The sequence below is a fragment of the Cynocephalus volans genome, chromosome 3 (genome assembly GCF_027409185.1).
Source record: "Cynocephalus volans isolate mCynVol1 chromosome 3, mCynVol1.pri, whole genome shotgun sequence".
NCBI lineage: Eukaryota > Metazoa > Chordata > Mammalia > Dermoptera > Cynocephalidae > Cynocephalus > Cynocephalus volans.
In genome coordinates this window covers 88,614,279-88,627,360 of record NC_084462.1, presented here as the reverse complement: position 1 = coordinate 88,627,360, position 13,082 = coordinate 88,614,279, and the positions used below count along the sequence as shown (strand labels likewise).

General features: G+C 37.8%; 1 pseudogene; it reads right to left on the bottom strand.

Annotated features, from left to right (window-relative positions):
- Positions 1–11,901: 11,901 nt before the first annotated feature.
- Positions 11,902–12,250, bottom strand: LOC134373666 (alpha-endosulfine-like; annotated as a pseudogene).
- Positions 12,251–13,082: the final 832 nt, after the last annotated feature.

The following is a 13,082-nucleotide window of genomic DNA, read 5'->3' as shown; positions in this document are numbered from 1 at the left end:
CAGCAAGACTTCGTTTGGCTTCCTTTATAGAGGTCATTTCTAACCCCAGCATGAAGTTTGTTTTTTTCTGCTTGAAGAGATCTCTCAGAAAGTCAAAGGAAGTAGGAGAAAAACAAAAGACTAAAGACCAATTCAGGAGAGCCTTCACACGAATAAATAGGAGTTACAGAGAGAACAGGAATTGTGAAGGGAATTTTTTTTTAAATTCCTAAAACTGAGGGCATGCGTTTTAAGAATGAAAAACAGACACAAACTAATGCTTATCCTCAAGGAATTTCAGAACACCACGGATAGAGAGAAAATACTAAGTTTTCAAAGAGAAGAAACAAGTCACACATAGACCAAGAATCAAGATGTCAGAGGAGTTCTCGAAAACAAGAACGAGAAGACAATGGGATGATGCCTTCAGAAGTGTAAGTGAAAAATTCCTACTCGGATTCAATTTCCAGTCATACAATCAATCATGTGTGAGACCATGGTAAGTTGTTTGGATTTTACTCTCAGTGAGATAGGAAGCCATTGGAGGAATTAAGCAAGGGAGTGACAAGATTTGGCTTATATTTTAAAAGGATTATTCTTGCTTCTTTGTGAAAAATAGACTACAAGAGGGTAAGAAATAAATTAGGAAGATCAATTAGAATGCTACTTCAGTAGTCCATATGAGAGATGATATTTGCTTGGACAAAGGCAGTAATAATGGGAGAGTGGTAAGGAATGGTCAGTTCCTGAATGTATTTTGAAGGTAGAGCCAAATATGATTTATGGATGGATTAGAATTTGTGGTAGACATGGATAGTGCTACCCAGATCTCCCTTCCAGGACTTACTTGCCGACTAGCTGCAAGAACTGTGGAGAACAGAAACACTCCAGCTATCAGGACTTCATCTGAAGCAGCCATAGAACACACTTCACCCGAGGTCTCACCCTGCCTAAATCTGAGGACTGAGCACAGTGGGTCTAAAGGCCATGCCATTTCAGCCAAATTTATTACATTCTGTCAGGCAAAACCTTCTCTAGAGCTCCCTCCATTGCAACTTGACTTATTCCTTTGCCCAATCCTGCTTACTCCCCTTCCCTTGACAGATGGTGTTCTCTAATAAACATCTTGCACCTAAGCCCCATCTTAGCCTCTCCGTTCAGGGAATTCAATCTCTAACAGTTGGTACCAGGAGTGGTCGGAGCTGCCAATGAAGATCCCATCACATTTGACACACGGAACAAAAGAAGCCTCTGGCTCAAGGTTGTAGCTTTCACTAGTGGTAAAATGAGAGGATTTACCTGTGGAAGAGAATCCACTAGTGGGTGCAGTATATCAGGTATGTGTGACTCATGAAGGAAATAGTAGATTTTAAGAATGACAGATGGCTAAGTGCTACTGAAGATCTATAGAAAGAGGGCTTCTGTTGCATACAGAGCTCATGCAGAACTTAGTTGTCCAAATGGCTGAACTGGTAATTGTCCTGGGAGAAGAAATACTGGAAGATCAGGCACAGGAAGTCTGGCATAGAGGCATGTGCATGGATATACTTGCACCAAGTATGGGCATGAATTGTGAAGGTCTTTGTATCATATCTAATGCCCACCAGAAAGTATCTAGGACTGAAATGGCACTAACCAATAAAGCAGACTAAGTAAATTGCCCTGACATCACCCATCTTACATCAGACATTGGCTATCCAGTGCTAGCATGATGGGCATATGAATGGAGTGTTCATTGTGGAAAGGACGAAGACTAATCATGCTTTCAACAGCATAAGTTTCCACTTACCAAGGCTAATTTAGTTCTTACTGCTGCTGAATGTCCAGCCTGCCAGTAACAAAGACAACACTGAACTCTTACATGACACCATTCCTCAAGACCAAGTGGCAAGTTGGTACATTGGGCTCCTTTCATCCTGGGAGGACCAGCAGTATCTTGTCACAGAAATACATACAGATTCCAGATATGAGTTTGCTTTTCCTTCTCACAGAGCCTCAGCCAAATGTCACCATCTGTTTATGTATTATTAGATTCACCAGTATAGGATCTCACGTAACATCACATTAGATGAGGAAACCCATTTCACAGAAAAGTTCCTTTTCTTTGCAAGAATGGAACCATATCCACAGGATCCACTATTAATATTACTTTTCTCACTACCTGGAAGCTGCCAGCTTGATAAAGCATTGGAATAACCTGCTGGAGGTACATCTGAAAACCAGTTAAAGGCAACACTCTGCAAGAATAGAGTGCCATACTCCAAGATGAAGTATATATATTGTATCACAACATTTATATGGAATGTACCCCAACATGAAGAATACATTGGTCTAGGAACCTATATATTCCTAGGGATGGGTACAAGGGATACAAGCAGAGATGCTTCGCTCTCCTTCTCATCAGTTTTAATGACCCACATGGTACTTTGTGCCTTCTATCTTTCAACTCTGAACTCTGCTCAGTGAGAGATCTTGGTTTCCAAAGGGAACACAGTTTTGCCAGGAGACTTAGCAAAAATCCCATTGAAATATAAGCTGCAGCAGCTACCTGGTTACTTTGGGTTTCTTCTGTCCAGAGAGCAGCCAGCAAGAAAAGGTGTCAGGATCAATTAACCTTGGAGGGTCAGGAGGAAGTTGGGATCCTGTTACACAACAAAATACAAGCAATCAAAATCCAACAACACATTAAAAATATCATTCACCACGATCAAATGGGATTCATCTCAAGGATACAATTATTGTTCAACATATGCAAATTAATTAGTGTGATACATCACATCAACAGAATGAAGCAAAAAAATATGATTATTACAATAGATGCAGAAAAAACATTTCATAAAATCCAACACCCCTTCATGATAAAAACACTCAATTAACTAGTTATAGAGGGACTGTAGTTCATATATGACAATAAAGGCCATGTACAACAAACCCACAGCTAATATCATAATGGACAAAAATTGGAGGCTTTTACTCTAAGATCTGGAAAAAGACAAGGATTCCCACTTTCTCCAATCTTATTCAACATAGCACTGGAAATTCTAGGCAGCATAATAAGGTAGCAGAAAGCAAAAAAGGGCACCCAAATTGGAAGGGAGGAAGTCAAAATATCCTTATTTGTGGATGACATCATCACATACATAGAAATCCCTAAAGATTCCACCAAAAAATTACTGGAACTAATAAATGAATTCAGTACAGTGGCAAGATACAAAATCAATGCACAAAAATCAATAGCCTTCCAATATACCAATAAGGAAATAGCTGAAGAAGACATCAAGAAAGAAAGCCTATTCACAATAGCTACCAAAAAAATGAAATACCTAGGAGTAAATTTAAACAAGGAGGTGAAAGACCTCTACAGTGAAAACTATAAAACATTGGTGACAAAAAATTGAAGAGGACTCAAATAAATAGAAAGATATCCCATGTTCATGGGTTGGAAGAATTATCATCATCAAAATGTCCATATTACCCAAAGCTATCTACACATTCAATACAATTCCTATTAAAATACCAATGACATTCTTCACAGAAATAGAAAAAAGTGATCTTAAAATTTGTGTGGAACCACAAAAGACCCTGTATAGCTAAAGCAATCTTGAATAAAAGAACAAAGTTGGAGGCATCACACTTCAAAATATACTATAAAACTATAGTAACCAAAACAGCATAGTACTGGCATAAAAATAGACAGACTAATGGGACAGAATAGAGAGCCAGAAACAAACCCACACATTTACAGCCAACCGATTTTTGACAAAAGTACCAAGAATATACACTGGGGAAAGGACGGCCTCCTCAATAAATGGTGCTGGGAAAACTGGATATCCACATGCAGAAGATTGAAACTAGACTCTATCTCTCACCATACACAAAAATCAACTCAAAGTGGTTTAAAGACAAATTTAAGACCTAAAACTACAAAACTACTGGAAGAAAAAGTAGAGGAAATACTACACAAAGGGAGTGGGCAGAGCTTTTTTGAACAAGACCACAAAGGCATGGGCAACTAAAGGAAAAATACACAAATGGGACTACATCAAACTAAAAAGCTCCTTCACAGCAAGGGACACTATCAACAAAGTGAAGAGACAACCTACATACAGAATGGGAGGAAGTGTTTGCAAACCACACATCAGATAAGGGATCAATATCTTATAAGAATATATAAGGAATTCAAACAACTCAACAGCAAAACAAATAACCCAATTAAAAAATGGGCAAAGGACCTGAACAGACATTTTTTAAAAGAGGACATACAAGTGGCCAATGAGCACCTGAAAAAATTCTCAAAATTACTAATCATCAGGGAATGCAAATTAAAACCACAATGAAATATCATCTCATCCCAGTTAGAATGGCTATTATCGACAAGACAGAAAATAACAAATACTGGAGAGGATGTGGAGAAAAGGGAGCACTCTTACATTGTTGGTGGGAATGTAAATTGGTACAGCCATTATGGAAAACAGTTTGGAGGTTCCTCAGAGAACTAAAAACAGATCTACCTTACAACCCAGCTGTCCCACTACTGGGTACATACCCAAAGGAAATGAAATCAATACATCAAAAAGATAACTGCACTCCCATCTTCATCACAATGCTATTCACAATAGGCAAGAGATGGAATCAACCTAAATGTCCCTCAATGGATGAGTGGATAAAAAACTGTGGCATATATCCACAATGGAATACTATTCAGCTGTAAAAAGAAATGATATCCTATCATTTGCAGCAACATGGGTGGAACTGGATACCATCATGTTAAGTAAAGCAAGTAAAGCACAGAAAGACAAATACCACATGGTCTCACCCATATGTGGAATCTAAAAAATAAAAAAGGAGTGGTTCTCATAGAGTAGAGAGTAGAATAATGGTTATCAGAATACCAGAGGCTGGGAGGGGAGAGGGAGTGGGGTTAGGAGAAGGGACAGACTAATGGGTACAAAATTACACTATCTACCCTAAGTGACTCATTATGTACTACATGCATGTATTGAAATAATACACTGTACTCCACAAAAATAAATACAAATTTTAAAAAAGAAGCTAACATTCTATTAGAAGCTTAACCTTCCAATAAGAATACAATACCTATTTAAATACCACAGCTAAAGGAAATTCAATTGTTCTTGAAGTAGAGTATTTAATACAATGTTTTAAGCCTATGTGGCTGCTTCTAGCAATCTTATTCTAAGCTGCTACTACCCATGACTAATTGTTATCCTGTCCGGGATATCAGATTATGTTAATAATACCCAAAGCAATGTATTTTGAAGTGTAAATTTATTGAAAAACAAAAGTAGAATGCATGTAAAAGTTCAACTGCATACTTATTTAACAAGTATTTTTTGATTTTGTATCCTGCTACTGTGCTGAAATCATTTATCAATTCCAACAGTTTTTTTGTAGAGGTTTTAGGCTGTTCGATATATAGGATCATGTCATCTGCAAACAGGGACAGTTTGACTTCATCTTTTCCAATCTGGATGCCCTTTATTTCCTTCTCTTCTCTGATTGCTCTGGCTAGTACTTCCAACATTATGTTGAATAGGAGTGGTGAGAGTGGGCATCCTTGTCTAGTGCCTGTTCTTAAAGGAAAAGCTTTCAGCTTTTCCCCATTCAGGATGATATTGGCAGTGGGTTTGTCATATATGGCTTTAATTATGTTGAGATACTTTCCCTCTATACCTAACTTATAGAGGGTCTTTGTCATGAATGAGTGCTGAACTTTATCAAATGCTTTTTCAGCATCTATAGAGATGATCATATGGTCCTTGTGTTTGAGTTTATTAATATGGTGTATCACATTTATTGATTTGCGTATGTTGAACCAACCTTGCATCCCTGGGATGAATCCCACTTGATCGTGATGAATAATTTTTCGTATGTGTTGCTGTATTCTGTTTGCTAGTATTTTAGTGAGGATTTTTGCATCTATATTCATCAAGGATATCGGCCTGTAGTTTTCTTTTTTGGTTATATCTTTACCTGGTTTTGGTATCAGGATGATGTTTGCTTCATAGAATGAGTTTGGGAGATTTGCGTCTGTTTCAATCTTTTGGAATAGTTTGTAAAGAATCGGTGTCAATTCCTCTTTGAATGTTTGGTAAAATTCTGCTGTGAATCCATCTGGTCCTGGGCTTTTCTTTGTTGGGAGCCTTCTGATAAGAGCTTCAATCTCCTTTATTGTTATTGGTCTGTTCAGATTTTCTACGTCTTCACGGTTCAGTTTTGGGAGCTTGTGTGTGTCCAGAAATTTATCCATTTCCTCCAGATTTTCAAATTTGTTGGCGTACAGTTGTTTATAGTAGTCTCGAATGATTCCTTGTATTTCAGATGAATCAGTTGTAATATCGCCTTTTTCATTTCTAATTTTTGTTATTTGAGTCTTCTCTCTTCTTTTTTTTGTTAGCCATGCTAATGGTTTGTCAATTTTATTTATCTTTTCAAAAAACCAACTTTTTGATTCGTTGATCTTTTGAATTGTTTTTTGGTTTTCAATTTCATTCAGTGTAGCATTTCTTTTCTCCAATAGTGAACATGCAGAAGGAGAAATCCAGAAAGCCTGCCCATTTACAATAGCCACCAAAAAAATAAAATACTTAGGAATTGAGTTAACCAAGGAGGTGAAAAATCTCTATAATGAGAACTACAAACCACTGCTGAGAGAAATTAGAGAGGATACAAGAAGATGGAAAGATATTCCATGCTCTTGGATTGGAAGAATCAACATTGTGAAAATGTCCATACTACCCAAAGTGATATACAAATTCAATGCAATCCCCATCAAAATTCCAAAGACATTTTTCTCAGAAATGGAAAAAACTATTCAGACATTTATATGGAACAATAAAAGACCACGAATAGCCAAAGCAATGCTGAGCAAAAAAAATAAAGCTGGAGGCATAACACTACCTGACTTTAAGCTATACTACAAAGCTATAATAACCAAAACAGTATGGTACTGGCATAAAAACAGACACACTGACCAATGGAATAGAATAGAGAATCCAGAAATCAACCCACACACTTACTGCCATCTGATCTTTGACAAAGGCACCAAGCCTATCCACTGGGGAAGGGACTGCCTCTTCAGCAAGTGGTGCTGGGATAACTGGATATCGATATGCAGGAGAATGAAACTAGATCCATACCTCTCACCGTATACTAAAATCGACTCAAAATGGATTAAGGATTTAAATATACACCCTGAGACAATAAAACTTCTTAAAGAAAACATAGGGGAAACACTTCAGGAAATAGGACTGGGCACAGACTTCATGAATATGACCCCAAAAGCACGGGCAACCAAAGGAAAAATAAACAAATGGGATTATATCAAACTAAAAAGCTTCTGCACAGCAAAAGAAACAATTAAAAGAGTTAAAAGACAACCAACAGAGTGGGAGAAAATATTTGCAAAATATACATCTGACAAAGGATTAATATCCAGAATATATAAGGAACTCAAACAACTTTACAAGAAGAAAACAAGCAACCCAATTAAAAAATGGGCAAAAGAGCTAAGTAGGCATTTCTCTAAGGAAGATATCCAAATGGCCAACAGACATATGAAAAAATGCTCAACATCACTCAGCATCCGGGAAATGCAAATCAAAACCACATTGAGATACCATCTAACCCCAGTTAGGATGGCTAAAATCCAAAAGACTATGAACGATAAATGCTGGCGAGGCTGCGGAGAAAAAGGAACTCTCATACATTGTTGGTGGGACTGCAAAATGGTGCAGCCTCTATGGAAAATGGTATGGAGGTTCCTTAAACAATTGCAAATAGATCTACCATACGACCCAGCCATCCCACTGTTGGGAATATACCCAGAGGAATGGAAATCATCAAGTCGAAGGTATACCTGTTCCCCAATGTTCATCGCAGCACTCTTTACAATAGCCAAGAGTTGGAACCAGCCCAAATGCCCATCATCAGATGAGTGGATACGGAAAATGTGGCACATCTACACAATGGAATACTACTCAGCTATAAAAACGAATGAAATACTGCCATTTGCAACAACATGGATGGACCTTGAGAGAATTATATTAAGTGAAACAAGTCAGGCACAGAAAGAGAGATACCACATGTTCTCACTTATTGGAGGGAGCTAAAAATTGATATATAAATTCACACACGCACATACACACATACACACACAAACCGGGGGGGGGGGAGGAAGAAGATATAACAACCACAATTATTTGAGGTTGATACAACAAGCAAACAGAGAGGACATTGTTGGGGGGGAGGGGGGGAGGGAGAAGGGAGGGAGGTTTTGGTGATGGGGAGCATTAATCAGCTACAATGTATATCGACAAAATAAAATTAAAAAAAAAATAAATAAAAAAAACAAACAAACAAAAAAAAAAAATAAAAAAAATAAAAAATAAAAAATAAAAAAAAAAAAACAAGTATTTTTTGAACATCTACTATATGCCACACATATCCACTGTGCTTGTGAATGATTTTTAAAATTTTGATTTCCAAATGTTCATTGCTAGTATATAGAAATGTGATTTATTTTATATATCGATCTTGTATCCTGTGAATTTGCTAAACCCACTTATTAATTATGTGAGCCTTTTGTTAAGTTCCTTGGGGTTTTCTACATAGATCACATCATCTGTGAAGAGACAGTTTTATTTTTTCCCTCCCAGGAAGTAGGCTTTTTATTTCTTTTTCTTGCCCAACTGAATTGGTGAGGACTTGTGGTATAGTGTTGGATAGAAGTGTAAGAGCATACATCTTTTTCTTGTTACCAATCTTAGGGGGAAAGAATTTAGATCGTCACCATTAAGTATATTAGCTTTAAGTTGTGTTTGCATGCTCACATGGGAGTGTGTGCATGCTACCCATTACGAGGTTTAGGAAGTTCTCTTCTGTTCCTAGTTTACTGAGATCCTTTAAAAAAAAAAAAGATATTGGGCCGGCCCCACGGCTCACTTGGGAGAATGCAGAGCTGGTAGTGCCGAGGCCACGGGTTCAGATCCCATATAGGGATGGCCGGTGCGCTCACTGGCTGAGCGTGGTGCAGAACACACCAAGCCAAGGGTTGCGATCCCCTTACTGGTCAAAAAAAAAAAAAAAAAAAAATAGATATTGAATTTGAACTATATTAAATGCTGTTTTCTGTATCTGTGTGGGTTTTTTTCTTTAGTCTGTTGACAAGGTGAAATACATTTTTCTAACTATTTTCTGATGTTAGACCAGCCTTGCTTTTCCAGGATAGACTCTGGTTGGTTGTAATGTATTATCCTTTTTATATATTGTTGGGTTTGATTTACTAGTAATTTGTTGAGGATTTTTGCACTTCTGTTTGTCCATTGTTTTCTTGTACTGTCTTTCTATAGTTTTAGTATCAGTGTACTGCTGGCCTCCTAAAATGTGTTAAGCAGTGTCCTTTCCTCTTCTGTTTTCTGGAAGATTTTTAGTTTTTTGTATTTTTGTATTCGTAGATTTGTATTCTTTTTTAAATATCTGGTAGACCAGTGAAACCATTTGGGCCTGGAATTTTCTATTTTGGGAACCTTTTAATTAACATTCAATTCCTTTATTCGTTATAGGAAAACTTCTTAATTTTTTTTTTTTTTTTGAGTGAGTTTTGGCAGTATGTCTTTTTAAAGAATTACTTCAATTCATCTGAATTGTGAAATTTATGGGCAATGATTGTAGAATTCCCTTATAATCCTTCTAATTTCCATAAAGTCTATAGTCTTCTATTTTGTCTTGATAAATCTGAGTAGAGGTTTGTCAATCTTATTGATCATTTCAAAGAACAAACTTTTTGTTACCTTTTGTTTCCTCTACTTTTTATTTTATCAATTTTATTGATTTCTCTCTTGTACTTAGTTCCTTTTCTTGGCTTGCTTTGTGTTTAATTAGTTTTTTCCTACTATCTCAAGATTGAAACTTAGATTATTGATTCAAGATTCTTCTTCTTTTCCAATATAGACATTTAATGCTGTAAATTTCCTTCTAAGAATTACTATAGCTGCATCCCACAATTTTTTTTACATATTTATATATTTTTAATAACGACATATCTATGTATAACATGGCTGGGACAGTTGAGGAAACTATACAGTCATGTTCAGCATTTTCCCCTTCCCACACGGACTTTTGATTAAGGATGACAGCATGAAGAAACAGAGCAAGAAACACAAAAATTTTACACAATTACAAGTGACAGTCAAGGAGTTTGGGGGCCAGGGAGTACAGGGATCCTGCTCTCTCCATTCCTCGTTCACCAACTTTTTCCTAACAAATCTGAATGACCAGTCAGGAGAGAAATATGTACACACCTCATCCCCCACATGCACATCAGGAAGTTCATCAGTTATTCTCATCAGGCTAAGTGGTTGGTGGTGTATCAGAATTTGTGAAGTGAGAGGGCAAGAGAGGATTACAGAATCTTGCTCTTTAGTTCTTATCTGGCCCTCTTTGTCATAACTAGCAGGTTGCATTCAGTGAGATTCAGGCCAAGCTGGTGATAACCATACTGAAGCTGCCAGTCACCTGCAACCCCTTTCCTCTGCCTGTTCATGAGTCAGCGTTGCTACCTTTCCTCATCGTACAAGAGGTGGGTTGCTGAGATTTAGAAAGGTAGGGATTTCTGTTTTCCTTTCCTCCTTCCCTAACCACTTTCCCCACCTTCCCCCAAGATGAATCAGTTCCTAAGAACCTGCTGCTCCAGCCCTGCGGTAGTCTAAGCCCTAGGGGCTAGCTCAGTTTATCCCTTTTCTTCATCTCTTTCAAACAATATGTCTGGAATCCGATTACATCTGAAACATGGGTTTCCACATGTGTATGACTAAGCATATTTCCTTAGGCACACAGCTCTGCTGCCAGAGCAGTTTTTTTAGCAGCTAAGGCCCAGATGTAGGAGGGGAATATGAGTGGGGTCAGAGGCAAGAAGCAACCATAGCTAGCTTAAAATTTGTTTTTTTCACCCTCAAGACCATGATACCTATGAGGTTCTTTTGCCTGAATTTATAACCCCCATGTCTCAACTTCTTCTCTCATGTAGCCCTCAAATGGCTCCCCTTTCTAATACCTTCCCAGTGTTACAGAGCTCACCCATGGGCCTTCCTCATTTTTAGTTTTAGAATCAGAATCAATCTTACATATGTTTGAGCCTATTTTGCAGATAAGGGAATAGAAATCCAGAGTCTAGCTGAATTTGACCAAGGTTATACATCAGTTTTGACTCCTAAGCAAGTACTCTTTCCACTATTCCATGATACTTTCCAAAGCAAAATGCTAGAACAGAGAGAGAGAGAAGGTGCCCATTTTCTGTGAATAGTTTTCGTCAATCTTTACATTATTTGAAAGCCAGGGCCAACTGTAAGAGATACTAAGTAAAGGAGGTACAGTGGGCACTATAGTTTTAGGCAAGAAAATATGTTTTCCTTTTTAAGATTCTCTAAACCTGCCAGGATGGAAACATGAAGCAATAGCAGCCTAAGGGACAAAACTCTTAGAAGCACAGAAAATATGTCTCATTCAATCTTTCCCAACTATGTCAGGTTAGCCTTTAAATGTTAAGCCCGACACATTATTCCTAAGGTTCAGCCTAACCAGTTTTAGGACATTCTCTTCCAAAGGGGGAAATCACATCTCTCCAGTTTTTCACAAAAGAAGAATTTTGCAGCATTTTCCAGTCCTAGTTTCTCCTGTTTCTGGGCCCGACCTGGGCTACAGTGGGGGTGTGGAAGTCTCAATACAACCAAAGAAATGAACTGGGAGCCCCTTTCAACCCATGTTACTTTCTCAACAGTCCCCAGCAGAATCACAGTCATTTCTGGCTAGCAAGCTGAAAGATCTGACTAGGTACCCATTCCATCCCTGCCTACATATATAAAAGTCCAGCGGATGAGGAAGGGGACAGGAGGGCGGCCCAGGTTACCCCTCAAGCTTGCTGGTGACGAGCGAGGACTTTGGGGCAGATCGTGTGGGGTAAGTATGTGGTCACCAGACACCAGGTTCTTGTCTGGTCCTGCAGTTGGCAGCTGCTTATTCTTCATCGTGGCTTTGGCCATGTAGCAGTCTCCTGAGTCAAAGTACTTTTGCCCTTCTGAAGTCTCTTCATGAGGAAGTCAGAGACTCCAGGCTTTTGTCCTAGGCTTGGATATTTGGCCTTTAGCTTTGCGTCCTCAGCTCTCTCAGGAAGAATACCTTCTTTCTCCTACGTGTTTTGCTCCTACTTGCTGGCCTCCTCCACAGGGTTCTCCTCTTCTTGTTTCTGGGACATGGTGGAACTGGGACTGTGGTGTGTAGGAGGCCTGCGAAGTCAACCAGGTAAGGGAAGTGGGAAGGGAAATGAGGACAACCTGTGCTGCTGCTTCAGTTCCTGTCACTAGCTGCATCCCACAGATTTTGATATGTTGTATTTCAATTTTCAAACAGTTCAAAATAATTCCCAATTTCCTTTGAAACTTCCTCTTTGACCCATGGGTTATTTAGAAGTATGCCATTCAGTTTCCAAATATTTTGAGATTTTCTGGAGAATTTTTGTTATTGAATCCTAATTTAATTCCTATTTGATCAGAGAACATACTTTATATGATTTCAGTTATTTTTAATTTTTTATGATTTGAATTGTGGTCCAGGATATGATCTGTCTTCATGAATTTCCATGTACATTTGAAAAAAATGTATATTATGCTGTTGTTATTTGGAATTTTCCTTAAGTGTCTATTAGGACAAATTGGTTGATAGTGTTGTTCAAGTCAGTGGGAGAGAGAGATTTTAGTGAGCTTACTCCATCTTAGCCACCAGGGAAAATTTAAGTTGGATTTTGAGCCCAGATTTTTCTGGCTGCAATGTTGATATTATTTTCATTATGAAACAGTGAAGCATTAAAAACTTCCAAAAGCTCTAAAAACACATATTCCACAACATAGTTTTTGATCCTAAATTTACCTTTATGCTGCAAGTAGATTTTATCTTTTATCTTTTACTTGAAAAAGAAAAGTCAAAACCTACTTAGAAAATGTACAAGTTTTCTTGTTTTGCAAACAGAATTTAAATATTTTATTTCATTGAATATGGTAAACAAGCTTCAAGTATGTTTCTAATTTTAT